The sequence below is a fragment of the Macaca nemestrina genome, chromosome 16 (assembly GCF_043159975.1).
Source record: "Macaca nemestrina isolate mMacNem1 chromosome 16, mMacNem.hap1, whole genome shotgun sequence".
Lineage (NCBI taxonomy): Eukaryota > Metazoa > Chordata > Mammalia > Primates > Cercopithecidae > Macaca > Macaca nemestrina.
This window is the reverse complement of record NC_092140.1, coordinates 89,632,664-89,649,281: the sequence shown is the minus strand read 5'-3', so window position 1 is coordinate 89,649,281 and position 16,618 is coordinate 89,632,664. Positions and strand designations below refer to the sequence as shown.

General features: G+C 38.0%; 1 protein-coding gene across 1 annotated transcript in view; it reads right to left on the bottom strand.

The window, feature by feature from the left end:
• LOC105486038 (ALG5 dolichyl-phosphate beta-glucosyltransferase) overlaps positions 1-16,618 on the bottom strand; it is a 50,912-nt gene that overhangs the window by 20,086 nt on the left and 14,208 nt on the right. The gene's annotated exons all lie outside the window — the stretch shown is intronic.

The following is a 16,618-nucleotide window of genomic DNA, read 5'->3' as shown; positions in this document are numbered from 1 at the left end:
ACAACTTTGAGAAGCCTAATCATACTTACTAACAGGACACTAAATTTTGCTTAAATAGGGCTAAATATAAGGGGCATGCATTATGTTAAAATTCTTAACTTTAAATCATATTTTCTGTGTGAAAAACTATATTATTTGAGAGAAAAATTAGTGGCATGAGAAAGAAAAGGGTTATCTGTAGATGACATAATTATATACCTTGAAAATCAAAGAATAGCAACTGAAAAACTATATTAGAAACAAAAGAACTTTAAAAGATGAGTAGTCACAAAATGAATATATACAAAACTTTAGACGTCACATGTACAAACAATAATCACAAGATATAATCAAAGACAGCATTTATAACATCAATAAAAATGAAAAACCTAGAAATAAAGTTTATAAGAAATGTAGAAAGTTTAGACAAGATCTAAATACACAAAACACATAAATGCTAACAAGGAAAACAAAAGAATTAAACACACAGGTCTTGTCATGATGGATGAGAGGATATAATAACAGCATTAAAAAGTCAATGCTTCCTAAATTAATACCAATAAAAATACCAAAATGATTTTTAATTGAGTTAAACAAGCTGATTTTAGAGTTACCATTTAAAAAAAAAAGTCCTTGTTAGTATAGTTGTGAGAAAATGAAAAATTTTTTAAAAGAGAAGCAAAAATAAGAAAAGAGCCAGGAAAACTCAAGAGTAAAGAAGAACTCATCACAAAAAATTTAAAAATATATGACAAAGCTACAATAATTCAAACTAAGGTGCTGGAATGTGAACAGACAAATCCATGGACAATTCCATGGATAGAATGGAAAGGCCAGGAAACACATACACAAAGCCATATGAGTACTTAGAATATGATAAAGATGACCTTTTAAGTCAGTGGGAAAAAGATGAACTGACAAATGGTGTGGGACATAGTGATAGCCACTTGGAAACCCAATTAAGTTGGACTTGAGCTTCTTAACTGAATACTGGGATACAGTCCAGATACATCAAAGATTTAAATGTAAAATATCAGAAATCATTTTGTAAATGATCTCAAGGAAGGCACAAGTACAAAAAACCAGAAGACTGATCAATTTGATAATAACATTTTAAAGAATTGTATGACAAAATAACAAAAAATCCAACCATATTCAAAACTAAAAGACAAAAAAACTGGGGGAAAATATTGGCAATTTATGCTACAGACAGAAGGTTAATTTCCAAAATGCATAAAGTGCATCTACTAATTATTTTAAAAAGTACCCAAAAATACAGTTGGAAAAGAGGCAAAGACTAGAAACAGAGTACACAAAAGAGGAAGTGAAAATAGCTCTTGAGCAACTGAAAGAAAAGATCTTCAATTACACTTATACCAAGAGTAATGCAAATAAAACCTATACTTTTTTTTTTTTTTACCACACTGTGCCTGCACACTCTCTAGCAACAGCAATTTGAAACGTTATCAAAATTACAAATATACATATAACGTGACCCAGCAATTCCAACAATTCTTCTGATAAATATACTTGCATATGTGTAAAATGACTTTCATAGAGGTTAATCATTTCAGTATTTGAAGTAGCAAACCTGCATGTCCATCTGAAGGGACTGGCTATGAAGATGTGAAAGAATGAGGAAGGTCTTTATGCATAAATGTAGTTCAATCTCCAAGATACATTGTTAAGTAGAAACAAGAGAACAGTGTATAGTATCACACTTTGCAATTTTAAAAAGAATACATAAACAGTATGCATCTTTCCAATAAAAGAAATGAGTAACACTAGTTATTTTTGAGGGTAACTGAGAGATGAAAAGTGGAGCTAGTTTCACTGTATATCTTTCTTATACCATTTGAATTTTGAATGACTAATGAAAATAAATTTAAAAGTACTCATTATAAAAAAATTTGCAAGTATATAAATTTACATATATAAATGATAAATATTTTAAAGAGAAAACTCATGTATTATCTCACTACCTAAAAGCAGCTACTGTTTTAAACTGTGTACATTTCTTTGTATTCTTTTTTCTTTACATTAAAAAAAACCATAGCTCAAATTTACTCATGTATGTCATGTTCTTTTTCACCTAGTTTTTTCATGTTAAAGTTTATTGTTTTTATACTTTTTATTATGGGTATTTTCAAACATACACAAAACTAGAAAGAACAGGAAAATGAAGCACCACATACCTACTACCTAGCTTCAATAATTAGCAACACATTGCCAATCTTGTTCCATGTAAAGCCCCCCCACCACCACCCCACCCAACCTGAGACTACTTTGAAATGAATTCTAGACATCATATGTTACAAATTCATATACATGTCAATCATAATACCACTATGATACCCAAAACATCAATAATTCCTTAATACCATTAGATATACAGATTTCAAATTTGCCTAATTATCTCTTATATGTTTTCAGTTTGTTTGAATGAATGGCCAAATAAAATCCATACAGGGCTGGGTGCAGTGGCTCATGCCTGTAATCCCAGCACTTTGGGTGGCCAAGGTGGGCAGATCACAAGATCAAGAGATCGAGACTATCCTGGCCAACATGGTGAAACCCCTCTCTAGTAAAAATACAAAAATTAGCTGGGCATGGTGGCGCATGCCTGTAGTCCCAGCCACCTGGGAGGCTGCAGCAGGAGAATCACTTGAACTCAGGAGGTGAGGTTGCAGTGAGCTGAGATTGCGCCATTGCACTCCAGCCTGGGAGACAAGAGTGAAACTCTCTCTAAAATCCATCCATCCATCCATCCATCCATCCATCCATCCATCCATCCATCCATCCAAATCAGTTGGTATTTCTTTTATCGGTGGGTTCTCCCTACCTCTTTAAATTTTTTTTCTTGTAACTTGTTGAAGAAACCACATTGTTTGCTCTAGAGTTTCCTACGTTTCAGATATTGCTGACTGCACCCCCATGGTGACATTTAACATGTCCTTCTGTCCCCTGTACTTCCTCTAAACTGGTAGTTAGATTCAGAGGCTTGATAAGATTCAGGTTGGATTACCTTTCAACAATTTGTCATAACAGTGCTGCATGGTAGTTTTTCTTTTTCATGTCAGTTGTAAGGGCTATACAATATTTTAATGTACAGATTTACCATTACTTTGACTATTTGCCTATTTGTTGTCCTTTCTAATTTTATGTTATAGAAAGGTAACTGAAAGAACATCTTTGATTATAAAACTCTACCTGTATTTTAGATTTCCTTCTTTGGAGAGAGACGTACATATAAAATACTAAGTTAAAAGTCTGTATGCATATGGGCCAAATTTTCCTTTAAGAGGTTCTTTACCGGTAATCCAAGTACTTTGGGAGGCCAAAGTGGGTGCATCACTTGAGACCAGGAGTTTGAGACCAGCCTTGGCAACATAGCGAAACCCCATCTCTATTAAAAATACAAAAATTGGCCAGGCATGGTGGTGTGCCCCTGTAGTCCCAGCTACTTGGAGGCCGAGGCAGGAACCACTGCACTCCAGCCTGGGCAACAGAGCGATAACCTGTCTCAAAAAAAAAAAAAAAAAAAGGTTCCTTACATTCCCAGTAACTGGTATGATATTGACTATTAAACCAAATTCTTGTCAGTTCTAGTTATTCTAACTTATTAATTAAAAAAAAAAAAAAACTTTTGGGGGATGTTTTAGCTATCCATATTTTCTTTTAAGAATTTTCTCAGCTGGGCACGGTGGCTTCTGCCGGTAATCCTAGCACTTTGGGAGGCCAAGGTGGGCAGATCACCTGAGGTCTGGAGTTGAAGACCAGTCTGGCCAACATGGTGAAACATTGTTTCTACTAAAAATACAAAAACTAGCCAGGCGTGGTGGCTCATGCCTGTAATCTCAGCTACTCACGAGGCTGAGGCAGGAGAACTGCTTGAACCTGGGAGGTGGAGGTTGCAGTGAGACAAGATTGCGCCATCACACTCCAGCTTCAGCAACAGAGCAAGACTCCATCTCAAAAAAAAAAAAAAAAAAAAAAAAGAAGAATTTTCTCAGCTGGGCATGGTGGCTCATAGCTATAATCCCAGCACTTTGGGAGGCCAAGGCGGGCAGATCTCCTGAGGTCAAGAGTCCAAGACTAGCCTGGCCAACATGGCGAAACCCCACCTCTACTAAAAATACATAAATTAGCTGGCTGTGGTGGCGTGTGCCTGTAGTCCCAGCTACTTGGGAGGCTGAGGGAGGAGAATCGCTTGAACCTGGGAGGCAGAGGTTGCAGTGAGCTGAGATTGCACTACTGCACTCTAGCCTGGGCAACAGAGCAAGACTCCATCTCAGGAAAAAGAAAAAAATTCTGTTATATGCTTTGCCTACTCTTTAGTAGTAAAATTTCTTCCCTTGTTTTTCTGGCAGAGGTACTTTGTGCAGAAAGGGAGAGAATGATTTTCTTAGAGAGGAAGCATGTTAAAAGTTCAAATAGCATGTGGCAAATCAGTTTTAACTTTAAACTTGAAAAGAGCAACAACACTATTGAGCAATACATAAAAAAGAACATACTTCTACATTTCGAAGATTCATGAGTAGAGTTAAAATAACACGTAATTAAACTAAAAACAAATCAAAATCCTTCATCTCAGCGTAAGTCCCCAAGAGCTTTTAAGAGTTTTGTGTATCTGAAGAATTCTGATGTAAGAGCTGAATCCCTGATACCAATCTCATTATCAGGCAGAATTAATCTAAACGTTTTTTTCAAAAAGTTAGCTGTTCTTCAAAAACTAAAGATATCTTTGTTTTAAAAACTGCCAAATGTCTGTAGACACGGAGTCTCTTTCTTTTAAACCTCTTTTGGAGTACAACTGAATTTCCCATGGTTTTTAAAAATGAATATTTAAGTTACTATGACAGTTGACTTTTAAAAGTGGTAATAAGTGAGGTAGGTGTTGTGGCCTGTGCCTGTAGTCCCAGCTACTAGGGAGGCTGAGGTAAGAGGATTGCTTGAGCCCAGGAGTTTGAGGCTGAGTCATGATGGCACCACTGCACCCGAGCCTGGACAACAGAACGAGATTCAAACTCATTTAAAAAAAAAAAAAGGTGCAGTGCTTCATGCCTGTAATCCCAGCACCTTGGGAGGCCGAGGCAGGTGGGATCGCTTGAGGCCAGGAGTTCAAGACCAGCCTGGCCAACGTGGTGAAACCCCATCTCTACTAAAAGTACAAAAATCAGTCATGCATGGTGCCTGTAATCCCAGCTACTTGAGAGGCTAAGGCATGAGAATTGCTTGAACTCGGGAAGCAGAGGTTGCATGCAGCAAGCCGAGATCATGCTACTACACTCAAGCCTGGGCGACACAGTGAGACTGTCTCAAAAAAAAAAAAAAAAAAAAAAAAAAAAAAAAAAAAGTGGTAAGAGGTGTATTATCTTCTAGAAATAAATGCTAAATCAATCATCTTCCTCAGTACTTTTTTTTTTTTTTTAAACAGAGTCTCACTCTGTTGCCCAGGCTGGAGTACAGTGGCAAGATCTTGGCTCACTGTAACATCCACCTCCTGGGTTCAAGGAATTCTCTTGCCTCAGCTTTCCGAGTAGCTGGGATTACAGGCATGGTGCCACACCCAGCTAATTTTTTGTATTTTTAGTAGAGATGGGGTTTCACCATGTTAGCCAAGATGCTCTCCATCTCCTGACCTCATGTTCTGCCTGCCTTGGCCTCCCAAACTGCTGGGATTATAGGCATGAGCCACTGTGCTTGGCCTTTGTTTTTTTTTTTTTTTAAAACAGAATCTCGCTCTGTTGCTCAGGCTGGAGTGCAGTGGCGCAATCTCAGCTCACTGCAACCTCCGCCTTCTGAGTTCAAGAGATTCTCCTGTCCCAGCTCCCAAGTAGCTGGAATTACGGGCACGCACCACCACACCCAGCTAATTTTTATATTTTCAGTAGAGACGGGGTTCTGCCATGTTGGCCAGGCTGGTCTCAAACTCTTGACCTCAGGTGATCCGCATGCCATGGCCTCCTGAAGTGCTGGGATTACAGGCATGAACCACTGTGCCCGGTCCTCAGTACTTTTTAAGTTAAATATTTTCACACAATTTACTGGAGAGAAGGAATAGACAGAAATATAGCTAATTTATATTAACAATCATAAACAGTAACAGAATTGGATCTGATGAAAAAATATCAAGCACAAAGATGAATGTTGGCCGGGTGCAGTGGCTCATGCCTGTAATCCCAGCACTTTGGGAAGCTCAGGCGGGAGGATCACTTGAGGTCAGGAGTTCAAGACCAGCCTGGTCACCATGGTGAGACCCTTTCTCTACTAAAAATACAAAAAAAGTTAGCGGAGTGTGGTGGTGGATGCCTGTAATCTCAGCTATTTGGGAGGCTGAGGCAGGAGAATCACTTGAACCCAGGAGGCAGAGGCTGCAGTGAGCTGAGATTGTGCTACTGCACTCCAGCCTGGATGATAGAGTGAGATTTCGTTTCAATTAAAAAAAAAAAAAGAAAAAAGATAAATGTTAATAATTACAGTTACTGGTTGAGTGCTGAACACATGCTAAACACTTGACATACATTTCCTTATTTGTTTATTTATTTATTATGGAGTCTTCCTCTGTTGCTCAGGCTGGAGTGCAGTGGTGCGATTCTGGCTTACTGCAACCTCCACCTCTTGGGCTCAAGTGATTTTCCTGCCTCAGCCTCCCAAGTAGCTGGGACTACAGGTGTGTGCCACAATGCCCAGCTAATTTTTTGTATTTTTAGTAGAGATGGGGTTTTACCATGTTGGCCAGGCTGGTCTCGAACGCCTGTCCTGAGGTTCCCAAACTGCTGGTATTACAGGGATGAGCCACTGTGCCCGGCCACATTTTCTCATTTTAATCACTACCTCAGAGTTATGAACATGGGCTCCCATTATCCACAGATCACAGAAGAGGTATGTGAAGGTGGATGGATTAATTTACCCAAAGTCACATGGAATTTGAACCCAGGCCTATTTGAATTCCACATCCAAAGTTTCCACATACCGAAATGGAAACAAAAATTGGCACAGGCACTCCAAAGACAACTCTGGCTCCAGTGAGGCAGAGATATAGAAATAAAGTTGAATCAATTTAGAAATTAGTAAAAGAAAAATCAGATAGTAAAATTAGTCATACTCACCCTATGAGCAGAAACAGAAACAAAGTACTGAAACAAAGTATATGAAACAAAGTACTGAGTAAAGAAAAAGTTGTATTTATTTAAAAAGTAAAGTTTTAATTTCAAAAAAACCATTTCTTTCTCAAAATACAGATACACTGTTAAAAACAAGTAATTAAAGAAAAAAATTTAAAATATCCGTAATCCCCCATCCAGTGACAACCAATATTAACGCACTGTTCTATTATTATACACAATACATAATGTGTTGATGTTATTGCACATCTACCCATACATATCACAATGTTAACCATTTTTCAGGCCAGGTGTAGTGGCTCACGCTTGTAATCCCAGCACCTTGGGAGACTGAGGCAGGCAGATCCACAAGGTCAGGAGACCGAGATCATCCTTGCCAACATGGTGAAACCCCATCTCTACTAAAAACACAAAAATTAGCTGGGCCTGTTGGTGTGCACCTATAGTCCCAGCTACTCAGGAGGTGGAGGCAGGAGAATCGCTTCAACTGGGGAGGTGGCGGTTGCAGTGAGCCGAGATCGCGCCACTGCGCTCCAGCCTGGCAACAGAGTGAGACTCTGTCTCAAAACCAACCAACACAAAAAACCAAAAAAACCCCACAAAAAAACACAAAAAACATTTTTCATTTAATTATGCATAATGAATAGTCATCCCATACAATAATGAATTTAACTAGTATAACTTAACATTGGACATTTTAAATTGTTTTCAATTTTTTCCTTTTTTTTTTTTTTTAAAAAAAGCTATATTTACAAAACAGATAATAATCCTCGAAAATTTATTTTTGTATATATTCTTATTTCCTTAAGATGAATTTCTCAAGGCTGGGTCAATGGATGTGAATTACTTAAAGCTCCTGATTCATATTTTCAACTTGTTCTATAAAACATTGTATCAATTTGCACAGACTCAACACAAAAATTTGGCAACATTCATTCTTTTTCCCATTCATTTGAGGAAAGGTGAATTATTTTTTATTACAGTACAAAAAGGCTCTACCATAAGAAGCATTATGATGGTGTTATGGTTAAAATGAATACTCAAAATTTCATATGGCATAAAACAGCTTCTCAAGTTGTGATAGCAACTAAAAAGCCAGTCTACTGAATATATTTAAACTGTAGCAATTCTTAAGGTTTCTCCAAATAGTATTACTGTAAGAAACAATTTTCTTTTTTTTTTTTTTTGTTTTATTGGAGACCAGGTCTCCCTCTGTTGCCCTGGCTGGAGTGCAGTGGTATGATCACGGCTCAGTGCAGCCTCTACCTTCCAGGCTCAGGTGATCCTCCCACCTCAGCCTCCCAAGTAGCTGGGACTAGGGTGCCCGCCACCACACCTGGCTAATTTTTGTATATTCTTTTGTAGAGAAGGGGTTTCTCCATTTTGCCCAGGCTGGTCTCGAACTCCTGGGCTCAAGCTATCCACCCACCTCAGCCTCCCAAAGTGCTGGAATTAGAGGCCTGAGCCACCACGCCTGGCCAATAAAATTGTCTTTAAAAAAAAAAAAAGAAAAAAAGACAGAGAACTACATCAGAATGTCGGTAATTGTTGAAGTTAGACAAACGTTTATTATACTATTCACTCTACTTTTGGTTATGTTCAAAATTCATAGTAAAAAGTTAAAAGAAAAAATAAAAAGTATGTCAACATGTATCTATATAGGATGGTTACACATGCTGAAATCTGTTCAGAAATAAGAGCATGACCCAAATAATTTCTCAGGGTTTTTCCTTATATACTATAAACTATTCCATGGAGGATCTTTATGCTTTTATATCAGTATATTCAAAACCCCATTACATTGTTAGAATATAAATATTCGGAGGAAATGGTCCATTAAAAAAGTATTAACGCAGTTTTTTCTGGGTGATAAGATATGGTTGGTTGTTTTCCTTCTTTAGGCTGTTTCTAATCTTTTTACAATGCCTTAGCGATGCTTTTATAATAAAAATATTATAAATAAAAATAAACAATAAAAATGAAACAAAATCCGTATCATACATCTGAATGCTACATCCTTTCTCTCTTTATCATTTGCCACATTGGCAGCATTTTTTCAATCAGTTGACCACCTATTTCTTCAGTGTTTTCCTAAATTACAAATGAGAAGTTACACAAATTTGGCTTATTTTAGCTATCTATTCCCTTATGAGAATTTGCCTTTTTGGTATCATTTATGACTATTTTTAAATGTAACATGGCTGTCCCATTAGAAAATGTATACAGTAGTATTCATTTGTTCCACAAATATTTGCTGAGTCCTTACTATTTACAGTATTCTAGACACTGGAGATGGAGTGATAAGGCCCCTCTTCTAGCAAAGCTTACGTTCCAGTGGGACAGAGAATTAGTGATTAACCAACACAATATATACCTCAACTTCGCCTCATCACTAGGCATGAACTTCTCTACATGAACAAATTTCTACCAAACAGGAGAATATCACTTCAAGAACCAAAATTTTCATCTTTTCAGATATAAGTCATTCTAAAATCTTATATACTTTCCTTTTTTAAATTTTTTGAGACAGTCTCGCTCTGTTGCCCAGGCTGGAGTGCAGTGGCATGATCTCGGTTCACTGCAATCTCTGCCTCCTGGGTTCAAGCAAGTCTCATGCTTCAACTTCCTTAGTAGCTGGGATTACAGACGCGCTCCACCACTCCCAGCTAGTTTTTGTATTTCTTTTTAGTAAAGATGGGGTTTTGCCATGTTGGCCAGGCTGGTCTCGAACTTCTGACCTCAAATGATGCACATACCTTGGCCTCCCAAAGTGCTGGGATTACAGACGTGAGCCACCGTGCCTGGCACTCTTTTAAATTTAAAGCATTTTCTCATGACAATCATGGGGATACTAAATTTCTAAAACTATTTTGTGGTTAGCACAAGGGGTCAGTAATCTGTGGCCTATGGGGTTACACTCAGCCTGTTTTTGAATGGCGTTTGAGCTATGAAAGGGCTGGGGAGAGAAGGAGGAGGAAGAAGAGGATTGCTTTAGAGACCACATGTGAGTTACAAAGCCTGAAATATTTATTTTCTAGCCCTTCACAGGAAAAGTTTACCGTTTCCTGTTCCAGGAGATATCCACCTCTTAACTGGGTTTGGTGGCATTAAATCCCCGGTTTGATAGGCAGCCTCAGTCCTGAGCCACCTTCAATGATTTGGGAAACACACTTTGAGATCTGCTAAGACAGGTTCTCACCAAAGTTTTCTATACAGTCTACTGCTTTTTACATTTTCAAGACTGCCCTTTTATTTTTGCTGTCCTTTTATTTGTTTGATTTCACAAAGAGCTCAGCAAAATGTCTGTGTAACTGCTTGGTCTCTAAAACACATGATTTTGGAGGTTGAGTTCTCTTTTGGAAGCCTGGTTTTCTACCCATATATTGAGAGGTGAAACAAACATACCAGCTTCTTAGACTTGCTCACATGGTCCACACAAAAGGGGAGAAGGACTAACTGTCATGTTCTTTTAAGGAACCAAACTATGCATGCACATATGAATCATTGGTATGCAAAAGTTCAACTGGCCAAGGATTACTACATTAGAGAAAAAGAGCATTCAGGGTCATTAGTAAGCAGCCCAGCACGGCAGATTGAGTTGTGTGTGTGGTTAAGATCTGCTTCCGCTGGTTCTTCTTAATGTAATTTTTACCCGTATCTTTTTCATATCCATTAATTCTAGTCATCTGTGGGCTAAAAAAACTAAAAACTAAGCTTGTTAGAGCTATGTCTAAATCAGAATTTAAGGGCCTTGCATGGTGACTCAGCCTGTAATCCCAGCACTTTGGGGGGCCAAGGAGGGCCAACTGCTTGAGGTCAGGAGTTCAAGACCAGCCTGGGCAGCATGGTGAAACTCCATCTGCTAAAAATACCAAACAATTAACCAGGCATAGTGGTTTGCACATGCAGTCTCAGCTACTCGGGAGGCTGAGGCACGAGATTTGCTTGAACCCTGGAAGCAGAGGTCGCAGTGAGCCAAGACTGTACCACTGCACTTCAGCCTGGGTGACAGAGTGAGACCTCGTCTCAAAAAATAATAAGAATAAATAAATAAAATAATTTAAAACCTAAGTCACAGGCTGAGAAATTACTCTATGATCATGAAATACACACTTTTTAGCATTTATTTTGTCTGTTAGGGATTTTTGATTCTATTTAGAAAAGTTAAGCAACTGAACAAGTGATTATACACTTTGGGATTATTTTTTGAAAATTTATTTTTATTATATTTTGAGACACAGTCTCTCTCTGTTGCCCAAGGTGGAGTGCAGTGGCGCAACCCCAACTCCCTGCAACCTCTGCCTCCCAGGTTCCAGCGATTGTCATGCCTCAGCTTCCTGAGTAGCTGTGATTACAGGTGTGCACTACCACGCCTGGCTAATTTTCAGTAGAGATGGGATTTCGCTATGTTGGCCAGGCTGGTCTCATACTCCTGGCCTCAAGTGATCCTCCCACCTTGGCCTGTCAAAGTGCTGGGATTACAGATGTGAGCCACTATGCCTGGCCAGCATATGGTTTGCTTAGAAAAATTACTAAAAAACAAGCATATTTTAAAAAAGAGGTAGACTACCGGTTAGGAAACTGAAAATCTGAGAGGACAGCTTTGCATATTAAAAAATAAAGATGTGGGAAAAGAAAATACAAGTAAAATACAAATAAAATTTTTGGCTGAGTATGGTGGTTCATGCCCCTAATCCCCACAGTTTGGGAGGCCAAGGCGGGCAGATCACTTGAGTCCAGGAGTTTGAGACCAGCCTGGCCAACACAATGAAACTCCATCTCTACCAAAAAACACAAAAAATAGCCTGGCGTGGTGGTGCATGCCTGTAATCCCAGCTACTCGGGAGGCTGAGGCACGAGAATTGCTTAAGCCCAAGAGGCAGAGGTTGCAGTGAGTCAAGATTGTGCCATTGCACTGCAACCTGGGTGACAGAGGAAGACCCTGTCTCAAAAATAAAATAAAATAAAATTTTTAGTATGAAAATGTAAATGCCCTATTTTGTTTGTATGTATTATACAAAGCTCTACTTAAATTATGTACATGTAGTTTAAAAGCTTACAAGAGCACTTATTTTCAGAAAAGAAATTGTAGGCAACTTTCGTAAGATGACCTTGTATAAGAATCATCAGACCAGAACATGTGACCTGGTTACTCTAAGAGGAAATACAAGCAAGGAGTAACATATTTCTTTTTGTAGTCATTTAAAAAAAATCAGCTAAGAAAGAAAACATTAGAAACCACTGTAAAACGTACTAAAGAAATGACTTAAACTGGTCAAAACAATATTGTAAAAGACACTTAAGCTAATGACTGCCATCTAGTGAGACAGTCATGTAATTATAGGACTTGACTCCGAAACCCATGTTCCTGTTTCATTATTTTCTGAACTATTTCAGTCACTAGTTTTATTAGGGCTTAGGGAAATACATGCAAGGCATGCTTATCAAATTTGTGGCTTAAATGAATGGAGACAACAGCTATTGCCCTAAAGATAGAATAAGAACCTACACCTTTAGACACGGAAATTTAACAAGTTGAAGTTATTAGGAGATAACTAGCCACAATTCCATTCCTGAAAACAAAGCAAAAGAACACAGAAAGAAATCTACACCAGTACAGAGATGGAGAGACAAAGTTCAAAGGCAATGAGTAGGAAAAAGAGTTGTTGGCAATACCTGTACGAAGTAACAATGTAATGTGGAAACCAAATCCACATAAACAGACACATCTTCAGTGGAAAATTATATACCTGTACGAAGTAACAATGTAATGTGGAAACCAAATCCACACAAACAGACGCATCTTCAGTGGAAAATTGTAAGAAAAAAATATGCTATGTTTAAAAATTGTAAGAACTGGGCTGGGCGCGGTGGCTCACGCCTGTAGTCCCAGCACTTTGGGAGGCCGTGGCGGGCAGATCACGACGTCAGGAGATCGAGACCATCCTGGCTAACACGGTGAAACCCTGTCCCTACTAAAAATACAAAAAATATTAGCCAGGCATGGTAGCGGGCACCTGTAGTCCCAGCTACTTGGGAGGCTGAGGCAGGAGAATGGCGTGAACCTGGGAGGCGGAGCTTGCAGTGGGCCGAGATTGAGTCACTGCACTCCAGCCTGAGTGACAGAGTGAGACTGTCTCAAATAAACAAACAACAAAAAAACTGTAAGAACTGACAGCCTAAAGAGAATACACATGGAAAACAGCTTTGACTCTCTGAAGGGCTGTCACAAAGAAGTGCAGTAGATAATTTTGTGTAGCTACAGAAGACAGAAACAATGGAAGGGGGTGATTAAGGAGACGTATTTGCATTTGGTGTCTAGAGGAACTTCACAGTGGAGCTGAGACAGAATGAGCTGCTTAGGCATCCCTAGAGTTATGCAGCAGAGCCTGAAAGATTACTAGGTAGTTGTAAAAACTTTCCAATATTGGATAAATGATTGAATTAGATTTAAGGGTCAGCAAACTACAGCCTGTAGCCCAAATCTGATTTGCTGCTTATTTGTGTAAATAAAGGATGTATTTTATCTATGTTTACTTTCATGCTACAATAGAGAGTTGAGCAGCTGCCACAGAGACTGACAGGCTTTAAAGCTGAAAATATTTACTATATGGTCCTACAGAAAAAGTTCTCCAACACCTGAATTACATAAGTAAGAAGATTTCTTCTAATTTCTCTATGCATGTCAACTTCAGAATGTAATGTAATGAGAGCAATGACTGGCTGTTTATAAGCTTTGTCAGAACCATGACATTTTTCACTGGGTGGATCCAAAAACTATGAATCTTGTAACTTTAACCACCTATCATTTATTTGCCTCCTTTCCACCTCCTCCAAAGAGTATTATATGATGCATATTAATAAAACTTACTAAATTTAATTCAAATTAATTCAATTGAGTTGGGACATTTTTAAATTAGGGATACTTTAAGGTGCTATAAAACCAAGGCTATGAATTAATAGCTTAATGATAATCACATGCTTTAATTCTTTAAAACTTAACGTTTCTAGTAACAATGTAGTAAATGGGATTATAAGGAAAAATATGGCATCAGAACTCCTTTTCTTTTCAGACTAGTATAAAGGAACTAGATTTATAAGAATGAAGTTCAAATTTTTTTTCTGTTTTATTGTTTGGTTCACTCCCTAACATCAGCAAAATCATTTAAATTCTTTGCCCTACTGCTGAACGATAAAATCAGATGCTAAAAATCTGATGCCCTATGCTCTCCCTCCCACTCATGGCTTCCTCTAGAAAGATAATGAAAGGGAAATATTTATCAAGTTTCTCTTGGAGTCGTCTGGGGAGAAGAAGGAAATCACACCAAGTAACTTTATGAATTAGATTTTCCTTTTAGCCTATCATAATTTACTAAGATGTGGGACATGAAATACTTTTTTACTAAGAGTGAACTACAACATATCCAATAATAAATTCACATCACGTTATAAGCCAGAGAACTTTCTGTGATGATGGAAGCGCTATACAAGCTGGGCATGGTGGCTCACTTCTATAGTCCCAGCTACTCAGGAAGCTGAGGTAGGAGGATGGAGTTTGAGTCCAGCATGGGCAACGCAGTAAGACCTTATCTCCTTTAAGAAAAAAAAAAAAAAGGTAGCTTCTAGCTACAAGTAATTTAAATGTGGCCAATGAAACTGAGGAACTAGATTTTCATTTAATTTAAATTTAAATAGCCACATGCAGCTAGTGCTACTCTTCTGAACAGCAATGGTATGAATATCTTTACAGCTAATTCTCTTAAGAAATTTTAAGAGTTCATTCACTTAGAATCTTAAACAAAAAACACCTAAAAAAAACAAAAAACAGCTAGAAATACGAGGGATGGGAATGGATGATGGTGGGGGAGATATGTAATACTTCACAAAGTGTGGAATTAAATAAATATTTCTAGAAAGATATGCAGTGAGTTTTTCTGTAATTATTATTAAATATTTTTGGGGGCACTTGTATGTTTACTTTTTTGTGGTGTTTGGTTTGGTTTTGCTATACTAAATAGGATCTTAATAAATATGTAATAATATTCAATTCTAAACTAGGTCTATTTCATTCATAGACAGTTTTACATATTCATCTTATTTTGGTCTCAATTTGTTTTCTTAGTTCTGTAATTTTTATTTTTATTTTTATTTATTTATTTATTTATTTTGTGACAGGATCTTGCTTTGTTACCGAGGCTGGAGTACAGTGGGGCAATCACAGCTCACTATTACCTCAAACTGCTGGGCTCAAATGATCCTCCTGCCTCAGCCTCCTGAGTAGCTGGGACTACAGGCATGCACCACCATACCCTGTTAATTTTTCTCTTATTTTTATAGAGATGGGGTCTCGTTATGTTGCCCAGGCTGGGCTCAAACTCCTGGCCTCAAGCGATCTTCCTGCCCTGGCCTCCCAAAGTGCTGGAATTACAGGCATGTAAACTTGGGCTGTAATTTTTCTTTTAATACCATTTTGTTGTTTTGTCATCTTACCTTTGAAGACCTGTGTTGCTAAATTCTTATTTTCATTGTTTTATTTCTTTAGCCAAAATACTTGCATGTAACTTTGTCCTTTTCCTTGGATTACACTGTCTTAATCTTTTGTATGCAACTTTAATTTTTTGTGTAATTACATGTTGGTGTGATTGCCATTTCTTTCATTTTGTCATGATTAACATGGGCAACTCTCCTACCGTAAATGAACATTCTCCTTGATATACTTTTACCTCTTCCCCCTCTAAACTAGAATTTCAAGGCCTGAGTATTATATCTGGACTTGAGGGTAGGTGGTGGGAAGGCAAGGAGGAGGGACCTTCCCCTGGGGCTCTGTGTGGCTTTGTTGGGTTACTTGGGTTCCCTGGTCTTGTGAGATTTTGTCACATGTCTTGCACAAGCTACACTCCATCCAGGAAAGGATCTAGTCACATGGATCTGTGTCCCCAACTTAGCTTACAGTCCTGAAAAACAGTAGACCTCAGCAAGTTTTCTTGCGTCTGCTGAAATTCTGACATATTGTGTGATGGTAGGTATATTGTTTGATGTTGTCCAAGGGTGCTTTTTCATTCTCTTATTCATTTTTTCCAGATTGGGAAGTATTTGGCAAACGCTCAGGATTTGATAAATTCATCTTATTTCTCTAAATGGCTTTTAAAAGGTAGAAATGGCACCAGGATTTTATTTCTTTCCTCAACCTCCACTTTTTGAAGTTATGGCATGAAGTTTCAAATAATCCTTTCTGAGTGATTATTGCTTGTGATTTTGTTTGTTTCATCAAAAACTGGATTCTGTGATCCAGCTTCATTTCACATCTTTACCTGGAACTCAGGCTATACTTTTAAATAAAAGCCTTAATTGAATATGCACAATAAATATTAAAACTTGGGTAGAAGCAATCAGAAACCAAGAGAGAGAAATGGCCACAATATTAAATAAGTAATTGTCAAGTGAATCTCATAAAATCAGACAACATTTGTAACAAAATGATAAGTTCCTCTATGGGGTTGTACCATTTGTGT